The sequence below is a fragment of the Prionailurus viverrinus genome, chromosome C2 (assembly GCF_022837055.1).
Source record: "Prionailurus viverrinus isolate Anna chromosome C2, UM_Priviv_1.0, whole genome shotgun sequence".
In the NCBI taxonomy this organism is placed as follows: domain Eukaryota; kingdom Metazoa; phylum Chordata; class Mammalia; order Carnivora; family Felidae; genus Prionailurus; species Prionailurus viverrinus.
The window spans coordinates 64705273-64727526 of record NC_062569.1 but is presented as its reverse complement, the minus strand read 5'-3'; the positions used below and the strand labels follow the sequence as shown (position 1 = coordinate 64727526).

The window sequence follows — 22254 nt, the reverse complement described above, 5'->3', positions numbered from 1 at the left end:
GATAGAGATACGAATGGTGCCTTTCATTCTTTATTCAAGCTAATAATAGCTTTTGTAACTATAGGAAAAATTAGCATTGCAGATTTGTTTTTACTGATCAGATTGAGATGCTCACTAATCTGTTATTGGAAGAGTCCTCTATATTGTTTTGCAAAATAATGGTTCTATTGATATATGGTTGACATATGATAAAGTTCACCTTTTTAGAGTGATTTTTAGTATATTCACAAAGTTTTGTATTAATTACCACTAATTCCAGAACTGCCATATTCTTTTGTATTAAATATAGATGTGAGTATCTTTAGACAGTGAAGAATTTGAAAAACTTAGTTCTGTTATCTGATTTAAATTCACTTGAAAAAAGAAATTGGTGACTTTTGGGAAGAGCAGAATGACAAATGTTTGGGCTTAATTTTGTGGAAAGAATACACATAAAGTCTTCATTATGGGATTTTTCTACCAAATTTAAGTATATTATTCCCTCAGATGTAATTCAGAATCGGGCCTTTCGTTCATTTGTTCAGCAAATATTTGTTGAACTTTACTCTGTGCCAAGATAGTGTCCAATGAGACTTTCTCAGAAACCTTGTGGTCAGGTGGGTGGAGGGATTGGTAAAGTCCCTGCGAGCCCAGGAGGCACGAAATTGCCAGAGCTAGTATAACCCATGAGTGGAGATTTCATAACTGTGGATTTGCAGGAGGGAACGGACTACAGGTTTTGAGAACACATCTGAACATTCCATGAGGAACCCAGATCTTCTTGGGGGCTGGTTTAACAGCAGATGGGAACAAAATTACTAAGGTCATAGACCTTAGTGGACATAGATTCTGAGAAGGGCAGTGAATGTTGCTGCAGTTAATGAGATATGAATTGAAGGGTTCCCACTGCGATGTGGTTTATATCCTTCCTCTCTGCTTAAACATAACCTACCAGAGAGGCCTTCCCTGGCCATCTTTCCAAAGTAGGACCTTGTCCTGCTCCATCACTTGCTCTGCTCTTTCTTCTGAGCTCTATGCTGTATGTTTGCTATTGCAGCCTCCCTCCCCACTGCTGCCAACAATGACAGCCCCCTTAGAGCAGGTGCTGTGCTTTGTTTGCTGTGCTGTCTCCAGTATAACGTCTAGTACCATGTCTGGCACATAGTGCTGATAAAGAATTGTTGCATGCATGAGTGATGGATCTAAAAAAAAGTGTGTGACTTAAGAACCTCCCAAAGGTCCCACCTCCTACGTGCATTTATCTTTGGTGGTTATAAGTTCAACATCTGAGTTCTGGGGGGGACACAAACAATCAGATCATAGCAAGACCTTTCTTAATGTGGCAGTCACGCGGCTTTATACACACATCCTCTCTACTTCGCTCTTTCTCCGCTCTGTGCTAAGATTCTCAGGGCCAGACCATGCCATGTGCTCTCTAGCCTTAGGGCTCTTTGAATAAGATGCCCTTCCTCCGTTGTCCACTTACAGATAAAAATATCCCATGCTTTCCTGGAGTCTTCCCTGACCACCCATTTTTCCTGCATGCTGGATCACTTCTGCCCCCCTCTGTTGTTCACACAGCTCTTTCATGCACAGCTTTGTGGGTGCACAGCATACTTTTGTTGTTGGGCCCCATAGGCAGCCTCCTTCATGAGTTTGCCAGCTTTTTGAGGACAGTGTCTGTCTTACTCATTTTTGAATCCCCAGTGCCTAGCAGAGTGCGTAACAGAGAGCAGGTATTCAGTAGATACTGGATGGAAGAAATAAAATTCAAATAAGCAGTCTTACTAATGGATGCAAACCAACCTCTATAAATGGCCACAGAGAATTTAAGTGTAGACAGAACCTTGGACTTGGCAATAGAAGTATATAAATAGAACTCTAGGAAGTGGGAGCGTGCTCGGAGGTGATGTGTTTTTGTGTATGTGGAGAACCACAGATCAGCAAATGTGTCAAAGCTATTTTTGTCTAGGACTGAACTGAGTTTCATCCTCATTTTGATGGTACTTTCCCGGGTCAGTGTTCAGGAGACATGAAAAGTTTTTTTAGGACCATTCAAAGAATGTGTAATCAAAGTTTGTTGTTTTGTTCTGTTTGTTGCTATGTTGTTTGTGTCTGCCGGGTTTTGTTCTTATTTGGGAAGTTAGAAAAGCAGAGGCAAGCTGTTTGGTTTCTTGACTGAATGGATTCAGCTGTATGAGTGATCAGAGCCTCCTGTGCATTAAGGGAAAGTTCATCCGTGCCGCCTCCCTGGTGTTGTCAGCCTGTGGGCCTGACCTGGTTTCTCAGCAGTTGGTAAACTGATAATCCTGTTTATGTCTATCACCCATCGGCATCCTTCTTTTAGTCCTCACACAGAGAAAACGCAGGCGCACTCACAAACACAAAGGTTCCTTTTGTTCTTCAGGCTGGCAGTGATAATAATTAAAAAAATTGTTTTCTCTTTTTTTAGTCCAAATTTGTTCTTGTATTATCGGAATTTCATTCGATAATGAAAGAAAAGGTATTCCCTTTTCCCAAATCAAAATTCAGGCCCAGTGAATTTGCTGCCTCATAGGAAGAGTCTGCCCTCACCCTGTATCAGCTTGTGCGGTTTATACCGGAAACACCACTGCCCCCTCCCTGAAATACACACCGTACTGTGAACGTCAACCACCACATCCATGAAGACCCTACCATGAACATTGAAAAGGGAAAAATATCCTTAACTTTTTTTTTCTGGGCATGTTGACATCAGATACATTATAGTATGCAAATAGACTTTAGGTTCCTTTCCTGGTGCTTATTAAATTCATCCCCTTCTCACTTAGGTTAATATTATGGTTGTGAAGTTTTTCTTGGTTGCTGCATTTCGTCCTCAGTTCTTACAGTGTGAGAGAAGCATCAGCCACTTGGGGGCACCCAGGTATTTATTTAATGGAAAAAAAAAAAACCCAGCAGGAATTGCCAACAGAAAGTCATTTGATCTTAAGAAAAAAGGGTAAAAATACTCAGTGCAGATAGGCCGTTTCAACATATCTAATTTGGAAAGTCAGTCTGTGTTGAACACAGATGACCATAGTCTAAGGAAGGAAATTCACCAGACAGCCTAGTTTACTGTATACAGAGTCCGTAAAACCTTAGCCAGGTTCCTGTTAGTAGGTACTTCTGCACAGACCTGCAGCCTTGGGCATCTCAGAGAGAGACTAGCAGTGGAAAAGCAGAATGAGCTGTGAGAATTCGACTGTGAGCTTCCCTGGGGCCAAGACCACATTTTCTTACTCTCTGTGGTGTACTGGGGATGTGCATTCCATGACTGCTTGTTCAGTGAAGGGCTAGATGGATGCCTTGGGTGAATGTATAAGGAACAAAGAATGGATGGACAGAGAATGGAAGATTTAAGGCAATGATAACTTATTAATAAAGGGTTTAATTAGCAGGAGACATAACCACAAGGCAATGCATGTATTGTAAGATATATTTGCCTGGCTAGAATATTTGCATGGGAGACCAGAATTGGTAGAGAAATTCCCATGTTACCTATTCCAGTTGAAATTTTGTCAGGTTGAGCTATTATATATGTGATATAGATATAGATATATATACCTATATCATATATATGTGATATCAGATATATATATATAGATATATCAGATATATATATATATATATAATATATGCATTTGAGTATGTAATCAAAATCACAGAAGCTCAAACAACACGAATGTTTAAATCATAATTTTTATGGTACCATCAAACATAAATTTACGATTATAATGTTTTGAGGCATAAGAGATTCTGAAATGCCTTTTGAATTCTTAAATAATAATTAATTATGTTAAGCATTTTTAGCGTTCTTACTTCTTTGCTCTATTCTAATTCCTTGAGAATTCAAGGTCCAAGTAATGGCTTCTGTGGCTCAGTTGCTTTATAAATCCCCGACCCAGTAATGGAGGGTCGGTCTGACCAGCCGTTTGAGATTGGCTCCAGCCTGGTTCTCACTTCCTGAATCTTTTCTTTAGCTCTGCAGCTTCCGAAATGCACTATCATTAATTCAGCCAGGGGTGAATGAACCCTGCATATCTGCTGGAAATCAAACTCACTGGGACTGATGAAGACCAGGATACTATTTTATTTATTTAAGAAATTATTATTTCTGTGTAGTTGGGATCGTTTATTGGTAGCTAGAATATTCTTATATTAGGAACACATGCCCTGAAGCCACATTAAGGTTACAAGTGTCACAAGGGCAGAGCAAAGAGAGCTTGATGGCCTTAATCCTGAAGCACCATTTCCACGTTGGAAGCTCAATCTCAGAAGCATTTGAGTGTCTGTTGCATGTAAAGGAAAGGGAACCGCTGTTGAACCCTTTCTATGCAGCAAGCATTGTGCTTGGTGCTTTTCCACATTTATTTTAGCATGCTTGTGGCACTTAAATCACTGTGGAATGTGTAGGGTTGAAGGAAGCAGCCTCTGTCCTCAAGGACATTCTAGACCTGTGTTGTCTAGTTTGATAAGGATATGTGTGGCTATCAAGCACTGGAAATGTGGCCAATCCAACCTGAGGTGTGTTCTAAGTGTAAAATGTACACTGGGTTTCTGAAATTGAGCACAAAAGAAATGTAAAATATGTCCTTAATAATTTTTGTATTGATCATATGTTGAAATTACATAGTATATTGGATATAAATTAGGTTAATAAAATGTCATGAAATTATTTTCACTTGTTTATTTTTACTTTTTAAAAACTGTTTGTTTCTTTTGAGAGAGAGAGCGAGAACATGAGTGCAAGAGCGGGCAGAGAGAGGGAGAGAGAGAATCCCAAGCAGGCACCATGCTGTCAGCACGGAGCCCAATGCAGGGCTTAATCTCACCGAGCCACCCAGGTTCACATCTGTGACCCACACTGTATATCTGATGGACAGTGCTGTTGTATAGGTAAGGCACGTACATAAATTGTTGGAACCTCATCATGGGCATTTCGGTTGGGGTAAACTTTTTGAAGGATAATTTGGCAGTAGCCCACGATTAAAAAATCTGGATCTCTAAGTGTATTAACTTACTACTGGACACAGAATGCTGAGCTTAAAAATAGGCACACCCACCATTGTGTTGAACTTTCCCTTATTAGTCCCTCTGAAATGTATACTTGTATTGTCAACAGCTGTTTATTGATTAGGTATTATGCCAGGCACTGTGGGAAGCATTCGGAGTCCAATACAAAGATAAATCGTGAAGAGTTCCAGATTGAAATAGTAGATGATTCTGTGTCAGAAGGGAGATTCTATGGGTACCCAACAGCTATACCAGCTACAACTGGATAGCCATCTTAAGAGGTGCAGATGCAGAGTTTTGGCAGTTCCAGAGGACTGTGGTCACTGTTTGGCTTGGAGTCTGTGTTTGAGATGGAACCTGATGGATGGATAAGAGGATGTGCATAGGCAGAGACTGGGCAAGTGGAAGGGATGGCCCAGGTGGAGGGAACGGCAGGAGCAGAAGATCAGAGGTGAGGCAGGAGGGGTCTTGTAGGAGGAAGGGGGCAGTCACATGCCTGGAACATGATGTTTGTGCAGGGGGTGGTAAAGGCATGGACTTGAATAGAAGGCCGGGCTGGGGAATCTGGACTTTTTCGTGTAGAGCTTAAATGCCAGTGAGTGTGTGGTGTCTTAAAACAGTTTCTAAAATACCCAATTAGTAGTCCATCCAAAATTCTGAATGCCTGGGGGTGCCTGGGTGGCTCAGTTAGTTAAGCATTCTACTTCAGCTCTGGTCATGATCTTGTGATTTGTGAGGTGGAATCCTACATTGGGCTCTGCTCTTAGCACAGAGCCTGCTTCAGATCCTCTGTCTCCCTCTCTCTCTGCCCCTACCCGGCTCATGTTCTATCTCTCTGTCTCTCTCTCTCTCTCAAAAATAAATAAATGTTAAAAAATCATTAAAATTCTGAATTCCTGAAACAGTGACAGCATTTTTTTTTTTCCTTGAGAGTGAGGTGACTTAATGCTTAAATGTTTTTTCAAAAAAAAATTCTTTTGAAGGAATGACTTCAAGTTTAGGTTCTTCAGATCCTTCTAATGTGGTATTTAAGTAGTAAGTCATTCTCTTTAGGATTGGGAAATATAAGACCAGAAGGGATGTGTTAAGACATAGGAGAATAGATTTTTCTCTCATAGTTTGTTGAGATGAAAAATCATACCAACTCTTTTTAAATTTTTGTTTGTTTATTTATTTTTGAGAGAGAAAGAGAAAGAGAGAGTGTGATTGAGGAAGAGGCAGAGAGAGAGGGAGACACAGAATCTGAAGCAGGCTCCAGGCTCTGAGCTGTCAGCACAGAGCCTGACATGGAGCTTGAACCCATGGACCATGAGATGATGACCTGAGCTGAAATCAGATGCTCAACTGGCTGAGCCACCCAGGCGCCCCTGTTTCTCATTTTCTTATTGATGGACATCTGAGCTGTTTCCAGTTCAGGTTATTATGAATAAACTTGCCATGAACAAACACAAAAGTCCTTTGTGGGTATGTGTTTTCTTTTCTCTTGACTAAACACTTAGGCCTGAAATTATTGAGTTATGGGTGTATGTATATATAATATATATATATATATATATATATATATATATATATATATATGTTTAGTTCTATAAGAAACTGGCAGAACTTTTTCTAAAATGGTTGTATTGTTTTACACTCAGATAAACAGTATATGAGAATTGATTGTTCTACATTCTTGCCAGCATTTGATTTTGTCCATTCTGGGGCATGTATATATATATATATATATATATATATATATATACATATATATATATATATATAGTGATATTTCATTGTACTTTTTATTTAAATTTCTTTGATGAATATTAACATTAAGCACTCTTTCATGTGCTTACTAATCATTAGTTTATCTTCCTCTGTGAAATGTCCCATCAAATATTTAGCTCTCTTTTTATTGAATTGTAGTCCTTTTTCAGATATATGATTTGCATATATTTTCTTCCAGCCTGTGATTTACCTATTCATTTTCTTACTGGTGTCTTTTTGATGAATAGGAATTTTTAACTTGGATGAAGTCTAATTTTTCTCCTTTTGTGTTTATTGCTTTCTGTGTCATGTCTAAAAGCTTTATAGTTTTAGCTTTAACATTTAGGGCAGTAATCCATATGAAATTAATTTTTTGTATGTGGTGTGAGGTTGGAGCTGAGATTTATCTATTTTTGTCATGCAGGTATTTAGTTGTTTTAGCATCATTTGTTATAAATTCTTTCTTTTTCTATTGGATTTCTCTGTTGATTGGTGAAAGTTCAAATGCCCTTGTAAATGTGGATCTGTTACTGAGCTCTCTGTTCTGTCTCATCGGTCTATTTGCTAATCCCATGTGAGTATCACACTGTCTTGATTATTGTAGACTCACTTGTCAAAGTCTTAAAGTCAGGTAATTTAGGCCCTCCAATTTTGGTCTTATTTTTTATGATTGCTTTGCCTAGTCTAGGTCATTTGCTTTTCTATACATATTTTAGAATTCGCTTGTCAATTTCTACAGAAAAGTCCAGTGAGATGTTTGTGATTGGGATTGTTGAATCTATTAGATAAGTTTGTGAAGAACTGACAATAATATTTAATTTTAAAATCCATGAACATGGTATATCCACTTATTTAGATCTTTAATTCCTCTCAGCAAGGTCTTGTAGCCACATTCTCATTTGAACTCACTCCATTTGGCTTTTGGGGCCCCGTTCCCCTGAAACCACTCTTGTCTAGTCACCAGTGACCTCCATGCTGCTGTATCCAATGGCAAGTTCAGGCATCCTCTTTCTTCATTTCTCAGCTGCCTTTGACATAATTGATCATCCTGTTCTTGAAGCATTTTGTTCACCTGGCTTCTGTTCCTCAAGCTTTCCTGATTTTCTTCCCATCTAACTATCTGCCCCTTTTTGGCCTCCTTTGCTGTATCCTTCTCTTCTTCCAAACATTTAGATGTTAAAGGGCCTGAGCCTCAGTCCTTAGACTTCTGTGCTTTATCCATTCTCAGTCAAATGGTATAAATATGTTATTTAAAGCCAACTGACTCCCAATTTTATATCTCAGTTCAGAATTGCAGACTTGTAGATGCAAACCCCAGAGTTACATATACAGTTTCTTACTTATCCTCATTTGGGCATCTAAAAGGTATATCAAACAAACTTAATCTATGCATAATGGAGCTCTTAATTTGCCTCTGAAATGTATTGTTCCTCCTTACTCTCTATTATCCACTGTGCTGCCAGCTCAATAAATGGGCTTTTCTCCCTGTTGCTCAGATGCCAATCTTATAGTTTTCCTGGACACCTCTTTTTCTTTTACACCCCACACAGAAGACCGGCAACCCACACCAGAAAATGCTCTTGGTTCTATCTTCACAATATACCTTAGATCTCTCTGTGTAGCTGTCCTTCTAGTCCAAGCCACCAACATCTCTCACCTGGCTTACTGTAGGATTCTCCTAAGTAGTCTTTGTCCCAGTCTGTTCGTTAGCCACACAACTGGAGTTTTAAAATGTCACAGTGTTGGGGCGCCTGGGTGGCTCAGTCGGTTAAGCAGCCGACTTCGGCTCAGGTCATGATCTCGCGGTCCGTGAGTTCGAGCCCCGCATCGGGCTCTGGGCTGACAGCTCAGAGCCTGGAGCCTGTTTCAGATTCTGTGTCTTCCTCTCTATGACCCTCCCCCGTTCATCCCCTCTCTCTCTCTCTCTGTCTCAAAAATAAATAAAACATTTAAAAAATCTTAAAATGTCACAGCATTTCATTCCCCTGATGGCTTCAGTCCCCTGAACCTTTCAGGGCTTCCCATTGTATTTAGGGGGAAAAATTGTGCAACGGTTTACAGAGACTTATGTGATCAGACCTCCCTGTTTGCTCTCTGACTTCATTCTCTTCTGTTGCTCTTTCTTTCACAGCACTCTGACTACACTGGCCTTTCTGTTCTTGAACACTCCAAGCTTATTTTGTTCAGGGCCTCTGCTATTTCTGTTTCTTCTGCCTGGAATCTTTCTCTCAGATAATTACCTGGCTTATTACCTTACTCCATTCAGATCTCTGCTTAAGTATCATTTCACCAGAGAGGTTTTTTCTGACTACCCTACCTAAGGGCGTTATCTGGTTTGATATTTAATTGTTGATAGTCTTTCTCTCCTAATAGAATACAAGCTCCCTGAGGATAAGGAATTTATGCTTGGAATTGTTAATGCTCTTAGCCATGCCTGTCATATAATAGGTGCTCCATAAATATTTGTTAGATGGATGATTGTGGGCAAGTTAACCTTGCTGGTCCCGTTCTCTTCTGAGAAATGGGAAAGTAATGGTACCTACCTCATAGGGCAGTAAAATATTGGGTGTAGTAAGATAGTGTTGGCTGTTATTATAATTACTATTTAATAATATGAATGATTTAAGTCTCATAAAACAACACAGAAATATGAATGCCATATAAGGTAGTATTAATTTCCCTGGCATATGCTTTTTACAATGGTTGATTTTAGAGGTATAATCTATGATCCAGTTATTGATCACTTAGTTGGAGGAGATAGATATAACTACATGAAACGCTAAATGCCATAGGATATTTAAATAACCAAACCAGACAATAATAGAAAAGCCATCAGGTATGACTAGTTTCCTAATGCACTTGCTGCTGATTGTTCTAGGTGTAGTAAATAAAAATGTTTTTTTCCTAAGCCAGGTGGATCTGAGAAGGCTTTGGGGAGGATGTGGGTTTGGGCTGCCCCAGGAAAAGCTGGGGAGGATTTTAATCTTTTACTGGTCGTCAAGGGAAGGGCATCACAGATGGGGGCAATGGCACAAACCCAAAGGGGAGGAAGAACTTAGGGGGTTGGAAAAATTGAATAAGCCATTGGGACTGGTGGAAGATGTCTAATGAAGAAGCTGTTTGAGAGCAATGCGAAGAAAATAGGGTAGGAACAGAAGTAAGTGGCTTGAGGCTACAGAAAGTGCCACCACACAGGAATCCTTCCGTAGATTGGGCAAGCTAGGCAGGAAGTGCTTCTGGGTGGTTAGGAAAGAAGGTAACCTATCAGGGGCTTGTTGCTGCCAGATTCAGTCCTTCCTTCCCCTGCAGGGGAGGTGGCCAGGGAGTTACCCTCCAGGGCACTCACAGTGGATGGCTGTGCTGACTCCATGTGCCATGGACAGGCAGCAGCAGCAGGAGGGCTCCATTCTTCCTTTCCAGGGTCTGGAAACCAATTTTGAACTTTCTTTTTTACTCACAAGAATTCCCATTCTAATTCTTAGGTGATGGGAGTAGAAGGCAAGTGATCATTTTTACTATGGCTCCTTATTGAAGAAAGAAAGAATAGGGAACTTAGAAATTAAAGGCCCATTAATAAACATAATAATTTATGTTTTTTAAAATGTTTATTTTTTTCAACGTTTATTTATTTTTGGGACAGAGAGAGACAGAGCATGAACGGGGGAGGGGCAGAGAGAGAGGGAGACACAGAATCGGAAACAGGCTCCAGGCTCTGAGCCATCAGCCCAGAGCCCGACGCGGGGCTCGAACTCACGGACCGTGAGATCGTGACCTGGCTGAAGTCGGACGCTTAACCGACTGCGCCACCCAGGCGCCCCTAAATGTGGTTTATTTTTGAGAGAGAGAGAGAGAGAGAGAGAGAGAGCAAGCAGGAGAGGGGCAAAGAGAAGAGACACAGAACCCGAAGGAGGCTCCAGGCTCTGAGCTGTCAGCACAGAACCCGACATGGGGCTTGAACTCCCGGACCGCGAGATCATGACCTGAGCTGAAGTCAGACACTTAGCTGACTGAGCCACCCAGGCTCCCCATAATAATTTTTTTTTAACATGCATGTTAAGAAATAACTTGTTTTTCAGAAGACCATACTATATTGGTCATATAAAGCCATATTCTAAAAAAATTTTTTTTAACGTTTATTCATTTTTTGATAGAGACAGAGCGTGAGTGGGGGAGGGGGAGAGAGAGAGGGAGACACAGAATCCGAAGCAGGCTCCAGGCTCTGAACTGACAGCACAGAGCCTGACGCAGGGGCTCGAACTCACAGACTGTGAGATCATGACCTGAGCCACAGTCGGACGCCCAACCAACTGAGCCATCCAGGTGCCCCGAAGCCACGTTCTAAAAAGGAAATGCATACATTGTATGAGAAGGGGCCAAGTATTCTGTGAATTGATCAGGTTATTAAAAAATAAAGATAGGTTATTTAGTCAACCATGAGATTAAATATATCATAAAATATTAATGATACAATTTTGTGTAAATTGCAGTAACGTAAAAGGGTGTTTGTACCAACACCTTAAGTTTCTTCTTATTACCAAGTTACAAAACGTTGTTACCTTTTGGGGGGTTAGAATATATTATAAAGCAATTTGTGGCAGTTAAGAAAATGACCCTATAAAAGTAAAAGAAGGAAAATAAATAAAATATAGACATGAGCCACGACAGATGTTGCAGAGTAGGGAGTGGATGTGAAGACAAAAAGCGATGTTGTTAAATGCAGCCCTGGCAACACGTGTCACAGATTAAATAATGAACGCCAGTTAGTGGGCACAGCGAGGAGGGAACAGAGAGGGTATTGTTTCGGCTTGTCTATCTAATTTCAGACTAATTGCTTAAGTACAGGCTTCTGTTCTGGTTATAGCCAAAGGAAAATTGAACAGTTGAAATACTGTAAATTTTGTAACTCACCCTGGATCACCAATCAGAACTAAACGAAAGAGCTTTGAGCAAAGAATGCAAATCAGTTGTTACCCTTGCCTGCAGATGGAAGCCTGGAGAGAAGCAGGATGCACTCAGTAAGCTCTGTACTCGCTATTCCTTCCTCTCTGGATCGGATTCTAGCTGATTTGATACAAGGGATGGACTCTCATGTATTCTTCTGTGCTCAGGGCTGCAGCCCCATAGAGCAGGTGGCGGATGCCAAGTCCTCCCCACACCCCCACGCCCACCCTGCCCGGGAGTGGTGTCTTCCTGGGCTGCGGCCTCTCTGAAGTTTCAGGCAGTTGGGGTAGACTTTTCCTACTCTGGGTCTTTGTGACGAGCTACTGAGCTGATAAATGTGAAAGCACTTTGCTGACACAAATGAAGGGATGACTATTTTTAGGGTGTGCAGTTGGTGGAGGAAAGAACACAAGTCAGAGGTCCTGGGTTGAATCCTGGGTCATCTCATACCATGTCCCCCCTTTTCTGAATTCCTTTTTGAAATATCTTCCTGTGGTTTTTTTCTTTTCCTCCTTAAATCGGATAGAGGTTCTTTACTTCTGTGTGTGTGTGTGTGTGTGTGTGTGTGTGTGTGTGCGCGCGCCCCACGGGACACCTTTGGCATTCTAGTGAAGTTAATGTATCCCTTTTCAGAATAATGTTTAATGCGTAACTCAAATGTCTAAACTTAAATGATTAAAATTCAAATGCAAGGGATTACAAAGGAAGCCAATGATATGATATACAGTTATCTGTAGAGCAAAAGATATGTGGTATTGTTACATACATCCTTTATTAATGCATTCCACACCAAGAACTAGTGGCAGGTCTGGGAACTACTGTCATTTGGAAGTAGAGATGGGTGGAAATGTTACTTTGAGGTACTTGTAATAACCGTAATGTGATATGTAGATATCTTTTGATTTCTACTTGTGATAAGTTACCAGTATGGCTAATTTTAGCACGGATTGTTGCCTACATTTGTAAAAGAAGGAAACCCTCAGTTTCAGTTGGAGGTTCGTAAAAACTAAAATGAAAATTTTCTCCCACTCACATTTTGAATTCTGGTCGAGATCCTCCGAAACACCTTGCCTTAGACTTTACCCTTGGGGCGCCTGGGTGGCTCAGTTGGTTAAGCGTCTGACTTCGGCTCAGGTCATGATCTCGTGGTTCCTGAGTTCAAGCCCCACATTGGACTTTTTGCTGTCAGCATAGAGCCTGCTTCAGATCCTCTGTCCCCCTCTCTGCCCTCCTCGCCTCTGCCTCTCAAAAATAAACATTAAAAAAAAACCCTTGGGGTGCCTGGGTTGAGCGGCCAACTTCGGCTCAGGTCATGATCTCGTGGTCCGTGAGTTCGAGCCCCGCGTCGGGCTCTGTGCTGACAGCTCAGAGCCTGGAGCCTGTTTTGGATTCTGTGTCTCCCTCTCTCTGACCCTCCCCTGTTCATGCTCTGTCTCTCTCTGTCTCAAAAATAAATAAAAACTTTAAAAAAAAATTAAAAAAAACCCCAAATCCTTTACCCTTTACTCTTGTGGCTGGTGCTCTTGGGGGCAGACCCCTTGTTGCTGCCCTCCAGCTGCAGCCATCCTTTCTCTGCAGTGCCTACTAGATGTGCACCTCTATCCAGGCAGGGGACTGGAGCTCCAGACCTGTATCTCCTGCACATCCACCCTGGATGGCCCGAGGGACCTCCCACTCGGCCTCGAGAGTCCCAACTCCTGGGCCCTTCCCTGCCCCTCTGCTCCTCCTCCCGTGTTCCCAGCTCTGCAGATGGCCTCAACAACCTGCACCTGACTCAGGCTCCAAACCCGGCTTGAGCAAGGGAACTAGCAAGCGCCACTGCTGCCTGCGTTACTGACCCAGCGTCCTTGGGGAAGCTTGGGAAAGTGTAAACTTTTACATTTGAAAGCACTGGTCTGCCCTTCCTTCTACTCGGAATGTCTTAATTTCTACCCCACCCACCCACTCCAAAAGGCCTCGATCCTTACTTTGTCTTTCCAGTGCACACATCTGGTCATTTTACCATTGAACCTCTCTCTCTTTCTCTCTTTTTTTTCTAAGAATTTTTTTTAAAGTTTATATATTTGTTTATTTTGAGAGAGAGAGTGCACGTCCAAACACATGGGTCCAGAGGAGGGGCAGAGAGAGGGAGACAGAGGTTCCAAAGTGGGCTCCACACTGACAGCAGAGAGCCCAACGTGGGGCAGCAGAGAGCCTGTTGTAGGGCTTGAACTCAAGACCAGCGAGATCATTACCTGAGATGAAGTCAAAGCTTAATGGACTGAACCACCCAGGCGCCCTCTGGTTTAAACTCTCTTGATGTCTCTTAGCCTCTGTGATATGACATCAGAGGGCTCCTGCCTCTCTTGCAGCATTTTCTTCTGCTCCCTGTGGTCCCTTCAATGGCCTGTTCACCATTTCGCCCTTTTCTTTGGAAGGCTGAATGGGTGCTCTCTGCCTGGGGATCCCTTACCTGCCATGTGGCCTTCTGTTTTCAGCTCTGTGGCTGCTTCCCTGCAAAGCCTTGCCCGGTCTACACCATCATGAGGACTGTCTACAGAGCATTTCTCCTCTCCCAACTCCCCCTCCCTTGTGTCTGACCAGAGTCTGGCAGGGTTTCCCAAGTGGTATGCACCTAGAAGGACAGAATGATTCAAGTACGTGGTTAGGAACACTTACTTCAGAGCCAGACTGCTTGGGTTCTAATCCCAGCTCCACCAAGGGCAAGGTACTTACCCTTTAGGTGCCTTGGTTTTCTCATCTGTAAGGCTGGTATTATAAGATAGTGGTGGGGGACAAAAAAAAACAGTGGTGAGATTTAAATGAGTTAATACTTGTAGAGCAGTTTAGAACCATGCCTACCTTATAGCAAGAACTTAAATATTAGCTATTAGCTTTAGTTTCAGTGATGTGGCTTGGGCTTATTAAGAAGTCACATCCTGCTTGGGGTGCCTGGGTGGCTCAGTTGGTTGAGTGTCCTACCCTTGATTTTGGCTCAGGTCATGATCCCAGGGGTCGTGGCATCGAGGTTCTCTCTCTTCCTCTTCTTCTCCTCCTCTCCCTTGCTCATGCACTTTCTCTCTCCCTAAAATAAAACAAAAAATTTAAAAAAGTCACATCCTACTATACTGTTTTTTTCTGGGTTTTTACTCTAGTGCAATTTGAAACCAAGTATTTTTTCTTCATCTCCATTGACGTTGATATTGTACATGGATTTTTGGCAGAAATAATTTGTATGAGACAAAAGGAAATACTTTTGACAGGAAAAATCTTAGGGATATAGCCTTTTAACACAGTGATGGACACTGTCCCACCAGTACTTAGCTGGTTAAGTTGGGGGTTTATCCATATTTATTCCATTTCAGAGATTACGTTGACTGGCATTTTACTTGCAGATTTTTGGGTAAAGGAGGGATCAGCATTATTTATCAGAGGATTTTTCTGGGAATGTAAATCATTGTATATATTTGCAAACCAGAACTACCGAAGAGATGGTTTTGAGTGTAATCACTTTTTTTCTTTTTTGCATGAGCATTTTCATATCTTCAAGAAATATTCTGCTCTTGTAGGGGGGACAAACTTTCCTTGAACCTCACCACACACTTATATTGTATGTGACATTAATGCACCCTTATAACAGATCGTCTTCTGCTTTTATTGTGTTTTCTTCCAGCATCAAAGTTGTATTTCCCCTGAAACTTAATTGTTCCAGCCTTTTCTTGGTTTTGCCACCAGGTGGGGTTCTGGCTCCTTCTTAAGGCAAGGGCCGCATATCTAGAGGCCAGTTTTCTCATGGAGGTGATTGTCTTGATCCCCTCATTCTAAAGTGACCCCAGGAGAAACCATTGAGCTCACCTGGGAGTGGGTGGGGGAAGCAGGTGGGGCACGTGTGAGGTCTCTGGGGGTCTCCAGGTTTTTCATGCCTGATCTTGTGCTTATGTGCTAACGTCTTCTGTTGCATCGGTTTTGAGAAACTTGATTTTACCAGCAATACCTATATAAATCTGTTTGGCAGGAAATGAATCCAGTGTTCCTTGGAATATTTGGTCCGATGTTATGTCTTAGAAGAAACAATAGAATTAGAGAATCTTGACCGTGAAATAGGTCTTTTTTTTTTTTTTTTTTTTTAAATCAAGGTGAAGTCGTGAAGTAAGCCATTACAACTGACACGGTTCTTGGAGTTGAAAACTAGGGGTAAACTATGTATACGGTACTGTGAACACGTCGTGTTAAAAAGCAGAGTGTGGATTCATTATTTCTTCAGCAATATACTGGAACTTTATGGACTGTTTGGAGATAGAAATGCCTTTAGGAAATTATCAATTGTACTTTTCTAGAATGAGAAATGAGTTCACATTTCTTTGTTTGAAACCTAGCGAGTCCTATTCAGTTCCATTTTAAACTGTAAAGAACTATAATATGAGCAAAAAATCTTTTATCTTGTAAACATAACCTAAATATAGATGGTAAAACTGAATTATGAGTGATTTTCAGATTTACAGACACCAAGAGGGAGTCATAAGTTAGAATGATCCTCAGAGGGTAGCTACATTTGAGGCAAGCATAGCATAATATACAGAAATACTGAATCACTCACTGTGCTGGTCACCTCAAACTCATGTGACATTGTATGTTAACTGTATTAAAAAATTAGGTTTTTTTAACACATACTCCTCTCAAACATAAGTTGATTTTTAGACTTTAGTGATTAATGAGATAGTAGGCTTATTTAACGCTACCCCTCAAAATTTGAAAATGGTATGTAACTTTGATTCTTAGCAATGGTCCCTTCATGTGTCCCTCTTATGCAAAGTGAAATTGCAGTGCTATATGTTACACCGTCACCACCATTGAACTTCATCTCATGACCCTAATGGGGAGCGGATCGCATTCCTCCTGTTTAAAATGAATGAGTCACTTTACTGCAGCGTCTGAGAGAGAAGGGAGTAAGGGTTCTCTTTGTTTAAGTTTGTGTGTTATGGTTTTCTTAGGCAGCAAGTTCAAAATTGAAGCCTGAAGTCTTTGCTCATGGTGTACGTGGTTTTTATTTCTCACAGCAGCCCAGTGTCTATTTAACATATGGGGAGTGGTTTCAAGTTCATTACTAAAGCTTATAGGCTAAAGTGCTTTGTGGGCTTGGCTATGACTTAAGTTGCCAAGTTCCGAACAAACTGCTTTCCTTGTGTTTGTGGATTCCCTGGGTAGTCCGAGTCCTCCCCTCTGGGCTGGATCAGCTGCTTTGGAGATTAGTTTCATAGTAAAGATTCTTTCTGTAAAGCAGTATGGAGGGACTGCTTTCACAGGGGCACCAGGTTAGTAAATAACATTTTGAACTTCTCTGCTGCATGTGTCAGACTTTCTCTCTACTGACTGCGGACGATGACATGACAGCATAGCATTTGTGCCGTCGCTGTGTTCTTGTAGAAAATGATGTGAGTTCGTGGAGGTTTGGAGGTTATGATTCTCCTTATCACATATGCGTTGTTTGGCAATATTATATACACATGGGAGCTAGAATGAAATGGCATTTATGTGGTGGATTTGTAGTCCGGAGATTTGGACTTGTTTGTAAGCATTTTTAGTTGCTTTTTCCGAATTCCTTTCTTTCTGCCCTCCTGTTAAGTCTTCTAGGCATAAGTGTGATTTTTATACATGGCTGATTGTACTGTTTTTGAACATGAGGTGGCCTTGTGCTACCCTCCAAGCTAGCGATGTTGTGCCTCACACCGTTGTGCAAAATTGCCTGGTGCCCAGTTTTCCCTTGGGCCTACTTAGAGTTATCATGAACCAGAATGCCGTTTTCATTTTCTCTTTGAAGAGTCTGACATTTTTCTAGAATGCGTCCTAAAATACCCACATAACTATTGATGTGGGCACCGTGTAGAGGTGCATAGCTGTCACTGTGTTCATTCTCGAGCAATTCCTCACGATCCGAGACTCCTTCTGGAGTAAATCTGATGGCAAAAATGGAGCGTGCCTTGTATTGCTAATAGTAATAACACGAAATTCAGTACGTAAGTACCAAGAGAGTATCTTCTTTAATTTCATTAACTTAAAGACCTAGAGAGCAGTTTTACCTCAATTAATTTGTCACCAAAGCAATCCAGCAAGAAATTGTTCTGCACGAGTAAATTGGATGATGTTTTAAAGTTTGTAACACTCTATAAAATATTCTTGTGTTTATGTTACTTTAAGTGTGCTTTGGTTGGAAGTAATGTGCGAGTGTTTTAAAATAATGCTAATATGGCCCTGTTATTGCCCTTTTCTTCTGCTCTTCCCCCCCGCCGCTGGGAAATACAGTGTATTGGAAGGGATCTGTTCTTCCCTGTTCTCCGCTGTTCAAAAAAATAAAATTGAGGGAGAAGAGAGACAGAAAAAAGAACTTTGAAAAAATCTTTGTGGTGACATGCTAAATTTTAAGGACCCTACTTCCTTGAGGATCACAGTTTCCATATCTGCTGAGGCTGAAGTTATACAGTTATGACTGCATGCCATTTCAGGATCACAAATTTGACTGTACTTTATACCTCCAAGATACAATTGTACAGCTAATGATTGCCCCTGCCTCTGCAGGTCTTTTCTTAACAGCAAATCCACTGGGTCATTTTAGCTTTCAAAACAAAATAAGACAACAAGGCAGATTGCTGTAACTTGCTTAATATACACTCTTACTGCATATATGTACTCTTTATTATACTGTTATTAATAATTAAATGCTCTGAATTTAAAATTTAAAGAAGGACTTCTGTCAGCATGATTATTGCTGCCCAGTGATTTTTCAAGAACAATGTTAAGAACATTTTGCTCACTGCTTACTTACTTGTGTTTAGTCAGCATAGATAAAAGTCTTCAAAAGCTCACAGGAAACTCATTTGTGTCTGGTGGATCTCAATTTCTGTGTTCCCAAGTGCTTCACAGCCTTTCCTCTAGAGAAGATACCCAAACAAAATACCACTGAGTAGAAACACAAATAAACAAATGTAGCAAAATATAGGAGAAACTCCCTGAAGGCCAGATTTTAGGGTTTTCCCAAAGAATATCCATTACGTTTCCTTCAAACATGGGGAGAAAAAAAAGACCATACATACAGTAGGGTGTTCGAAATCTGTAATTTGAGGATAAAGTAAGCAAATCTTATTCCTGATTCTAGGTTTGAAACTTGCATTATAATTCTGGTTCTCATCTTGCTGGACTAGTTTGGTTTTGTTACAACTCTGCCTTTTGCCTAGAATCAAGTAGAGACGGGTATTTTTCTCATTCCATACCATTAATTTTAAGCGAAGCTCTGAGCTGATTAATTTATATCAAACTGCTTTCTTGTTGGAATTCAAAGTACTCTAGATGTCTCATAAATCTCAGATGGCTTGTGAACCTAGCTGATAATGCATAAGTGTGTGATCCTTATTTTCTTTTAAAACGATTCAGAGCTTCGAGGTTGGAGACAAATCCTCAGGCAAACCATTTCAGTATGAACTGGCCCACACACTGGGAGAACTGACTGGCAGTAGAAGATAGGCACTCAGAGGAAAGAAATGAATACATAGAAGTAACTGTGATATCAAGAGTCGGTTGGTTTTCTGACTGCTGAACCTTGATAAATCTATTCATGGCCCAGGTGGCTCTCATTCCCACCCCTAGTCGGGATCTTTTTGGTGCCCCTTTGGGGAGGTGTTAGTCTGTGGTTTCTGGCCTTGGGTTCATGGTCTTTCTTGTGCCTAACCCCCAGGTTCTGGCTCAGCCCTGCTCACTGACGGTGACGATGCGCAGAAGTCCTGTGCTTGCGTGTCAGAAAGTGGGGAGGACTGTGGTGCCACCCACCCCAGACATTCAGTATTTAATAGTGACAGGAAAACTGACTTCCTGGGCGGATTTTACTCCCGAGGCTGATCTGACTGACCACAGTCCTCTCCATCCAGTTCCCTCTTTCGTTTGGAAAAACCCAATTTAAGTTTTACAGTCTGGCATTTCTTTTCTTTTTTTTCTTTTTAATATATTTTTAAATGTTTATTTTTGAGAGAGAGAGAAAGACAGAGTATGAGCAGGGGAGGGGCAGAGAGAGAGAGAGAGACAGAGACAGAGTCTAACGCAGGCTCCAGGCTCCGAGCTGTCAGCACAGAGCTGGACGCGGGGCTCGAACTCATGGACCATGAGATCATGACCTGAGCCAAAGTCGGACGCTTTACTGACTGAGCCACCCAGGCACTCCTAAAGTCTGGCATTTCCGGAGGTAGAGTGGAAATAATGGTCCTAGCAGGAACGGTAGAGGTAGTGGTGGTAATAATAACATAGTAATAACAACAACAACTAATACCAAAACCATTCCCTAAGGGCAGTCCCTGTTCTGAGCCTCTTCTCTGTTTCTCACAACAACCCCAAGAGGCCAGTTGTCCTTATCCTCATTTTATAGTTGAGGAAACTGTCCCAGGAAGATTCTGTCACTTATCCCAAGTCATAGCGGATAGCAGCATTAACAGTGCTGTGCCTCAGAGAAGTGCTCTGGTGGGAAGAAAATTTAGTACAAGAAGTTTATGTTCTGGGGGCTATAATCCAATATTTGTTATTAATGAGAAACAAACAGGTGAGCACCGATACCTGTGTCACTCTTCACACTCAGAGATGCTTCTGTTGACTCACTGTCAACCAGTAAGGCATGTCCTTTGTGTTCTTACTCTACTGGGTGGGAGGTGGGCTTGTACTGTTTTCTCACCTGTTCTGCTGGTGACCAATGGCAACATACAGAGTTTGCCCATGGTCAGTAAATGAGACCAATGGCGACCATGGAGAGTCATGACCATGGAGAGTCAGCCCACAGCATTGAAAATTGTCTTTTGACTACATACTTAAGCTCATCTTGGAACTTCTGAGACCTTTAAAGGCTAAAATAATAAAACTGCTAAGGCTAGGAACTTGGATCTTCTGATTGTTTAACTTAATTTGGCCTGTATGAGTGTCCTCCTCATTCCTGCCCAGTATGATTTCCTGCTGATAATCAAAGCTCTGGTTATTTTGTCAGTCCTGGAGGCTTTCTGAGGCCTAGTGGAAAGCCAAGAATATGAGACAAGTGTTTCCTTTAAAAACGTAAATGTGCATTTGAAAATGTTGGGCAAATAGCTTACTTTAGCTTTTGCTAAAACTTAGACGTGTGACAAGTTTGGAGTCCTTTTTTTAAAAATCTTTTTTTTTGTGTTTATTTATTTTTGAGAGACAGAGAGAGACCGAGTGTGAGAGGGGGAGAGGCAGAAAGAGAGGGAGACACAGAATGCAGAGCAGACTCCAGGCATGAGCTGTCAGCACAGAGCCCGACGCGAGCTTGAACTCACAAACCGTGAGATCATGACCTGAGCCGAAATCGGGCGCTTAACCAACTGAGCCATCCAGTGCCACAAGTTTGGAGTCTTTAACAGTATTTGAAAACATAGCCCATAGATTAAGGAACTATGTTTAAAGAGAAAAGAAGGAAAGAAAAGAAGTCAAACAATAAAGATTTGGATCTTTGGATGAGGAAGCACTTTCTCATTCTAAAACCAATAGACAAATCACAAAAGGAACAGGGTAATAGATTGGAATTTTCCAGGTAGGAGTATAAAACATTTTAAGTACAAAAATACTAACTGAAACATTACTTATTATCATAAAAAGTTGGAAGTACTCAAAACATACAGTAGAAGAAAATTGTATGATGGACCATTATGCAACTATTACAATTTTGCAATGGTATGAAAAAAGTGTAATAGAAAGTAGTGATGACAGATATTTAATTTAAAACACTTAAAATTAAACTATTTGTGCACTATGTACTTGGCCCTATTTAAAATCTACGTATCTCTGTCTGTCCTATGCTTAAGGCGATAGCAGAAATGATGGTCACCTTAAGTTAATAGAGGTTTAGGGATTATTTTGAAGTTGAGACTTTCTGGTAGTTTGTATTTTCTTCTCTATATACTTTTCTGCATATTAATATTTTTAAACATTATAGTTGAAGAAAAAAAAGAAAACTACTTATGAAGAGAAAAAAATGAGAACAATATGTACCAAAATTTAATTGCAGGTTAACATCACCCATATTCTATTTAATTAAGATGGCGGCTTTAAGAATGATTTTAATTTTCCTCAGTTTGTAAATCTAAGATTTCCTTTCATAAGAAATTATAGTTTTTATAATAAAAATTAAAATAGATTAGGAGTGACAGGTTAGATGAGGCAAGATCAATTTTTATAAAGGACGAGATAATTTTACTTTGGAGAACAATTATTTCACTACGTTTATGCATTATTTTAGGAAATTGCCTTTTGATTTTTATCTATCAGGTTTAAAGTTTTAGTCAGTGGTTATAGTCAATGCAATTTTAAGGTAGAGAGTTTATTTAATAAGGGATGTGGGAGGAAGCTCACTTAAATACTTGAAACATCAGTCTAGGAATGACACTTTCATGGATTTCCATTGTGTCTCGAGAACACTTGCCTCCTCATCTTATACTGAAGCCTAGAATGATTGAGTCCTCATTTTATACCGAAGCCTAGAATGATTGAGTCCCAGAGGCCACAAGGTTCCAGTTGAGTTGGAGTCTTTGG

The 22254-nt window shown here is 40.9% G+C and overlaps 1 protein-coding gene across 4 annotated transcripts in view; it reads left to right on the top strand.

Moving 5' to 3' along the window:
* Positions 1–22254, top strand: part of PLD1 (phospholipase D1) — a 206978-nt gene that overhangs the window by 21661 nt on the left and 163063 nt on the right. For 2 of the 4 annotated variants that reach the window (XM_047874312.1, XM_047874309.1), the window contains exon 1: positions 16857–16994. The exons of 1 other annotated variant lie outside the window; for it this stretch is intronic. The gene's annotated coding sequence lies outside the window, so the exon portion shown is untranslated. Of the gene's footprint in view, positions 1–4772; positions 4897–16856; positions 16995–22254 lie in introns of those variants that run through there. One more of the 4 variants, XM_047874311.1, reaches the window with a different exon arrangement.